Here is a 1,968-nt window from a genome sequence, read left to right as displayed (position 1 = left end):
AGCTCAGTAGCCAATTAGATATATATTAATCTGTAGATCAGCTCATGGGTTCTGGCGTATCTTCTTTTCAAGAGGAGCGTCAGGATGTGTCACTGAAAACTGAGGTACAACTCCAGTTGCCGAGGTGATGATTACTTGTCCTTGTGTTTCCCAATGCTTGTTATTGAACACCTTGATAAAGTGAATATTTGTTCCACTTTATACTGTCTATGTATTCACGGCCAAAGAAAGAATATATAATTTGTTATATTTAGTGCGAAATTCTTATCACGCCTGCATGGCGTGATAAGAATTTTGCTTGGGTTCCACTTCTCGACCATAAAGACCGCCCAGAAGAATTCAATAAGCACAAGTTTGACACCGATTTGGACGCATAGATGTTGTTTTTGGGGGAGCTGATAATAACATTCTAAGACATGTCACTTGTAAGTTAGACAGATCCAAATTGAGTTGAAGACTTGCCAAATTGAAGCAGAAACAGAGCAACTCTACCAGTGCTTGAAAATCCGGCAAACATGAATAGAAAGACTAGGGTGTTGAAGTGGTGGTAAACACATGGCGGATGGATGTTGTACTTGCGATTCCCTGGTCAGCAAATTCTTGCATTGCCTTTTCAATGAACTATACATCTTGATGGGGTTGGATAATGATATGGAAGTGATTATTGAAGAGTGTGAATTGAGTAGTAACATGCTATTCATTGATGAAAAGGGTTTTTTTTTGTGTGAGCGTTTTTTATGGTATTGGATCATGACGGTTGTTGCTTGCATAATACACAACAATCATATACCAACAGTGACTTCGATGTCATCCACAAATCAGAATCATTACTTGGGTGGTAAGTAAAGAAGACATGACATCAATTCCAGAGCTATTTTGACTTTCATGACATGACATCTTGAAGCCCTTTATGCATTATTGGTTCATGTATTGGTAGTGTAATCAATCATGGCTTGCTTGTGTTGTGTTGGCACTGAGATCATTAGTTGCTCCAAACTTCAGTTGCCCAATGAAGTTTGGTTGGCTTATAGTGAGGAATGGACCCCGTGCAAACAAGCGCCACAATCATCCATTGTCCATAACCTTTGACGCCTGGGTGGTATGGCAGTTCTGAGTGCGGCAAATGATTCTTTGAGCATCATTTAGTGTTAGTCAAACCAGCAACCAAGTCATGATGTGACCTACCAACCCATGAGTTGGTTGTTACATGTTTCTGCACAGATAGCCAAACATGCCCGCATTCAGGTATCTTCCTGCCACAACTTTTCACGCCTGGGTGGTATGGCAGTTCTGAGTGCGGCAAATGATTCTTTGAGCATTGTTTATTGTTAGTCAAACCAGCAACCAAGTCATGATGTGACCCACCACCCCATGAGTTGGTTGTTACATGTTTTTGCACAGATAGCCAAACATGCCCGCATTCAGGTATCTTCCAGCCACAACTTTTCACGCCTGGGTGGTATGGCAGTTCTGAGTGCGGCAAATGATTCTTTGAGCATTGTTTAGTGTTAGTCAAACCAGCAACCAAGTCATGATGTGACCTACCACCCCATGAGTTGGTTCGGGCATGTTTTTGCACAGATAGCCAAACATGCCCGCATTCAGGTATCTTCCTGCCACAACTTTTCACGCCTGGGTGGTATGGCATTTCTGAGTACGGCAAATGATTCTTTGAGCATTGTTTAGTGTTAGTCAAACCAGCAACCAAGTCATGATGTGACCTACCACCCCATGAGTTGGTTCGGGCATGTTTTTGCACAGATAGCCAAACATGCCCGCATTCAGGTATCTTCCTGCCACAAATTTTCACGCCTGGGTGGTATGGCAGTTCTGAGTGCGATGGTTCTTTCAGAAATGTCAAGGAATAACGCAAATAAACCAAAATAAACCAAATCAAACTGGTTTCCAACCTGATTTTGTAACCCTTTAATGCCTGTTTCCACCACTGAAGTGCACCATGTACCTCAG

This window comes from Melampsora larici-populina (assembly GCF_000204055.1).
Source record: "Melampsora larici-populina 98AG31 unplaced genomic scaffold MELLAscaffold_5, whole genome shotgun sequence".
In the NCBI taxonomy this organism is placed as follows: Eukaryota; Fungi; Basidiomycota; class Pucciniomycetes; order Pucciniales; family Melampsoraceae; genus Melampsora; species Melampsora laricis-populina.
This window is presented reverse-complemented; position numbering follows the sequence as displayed.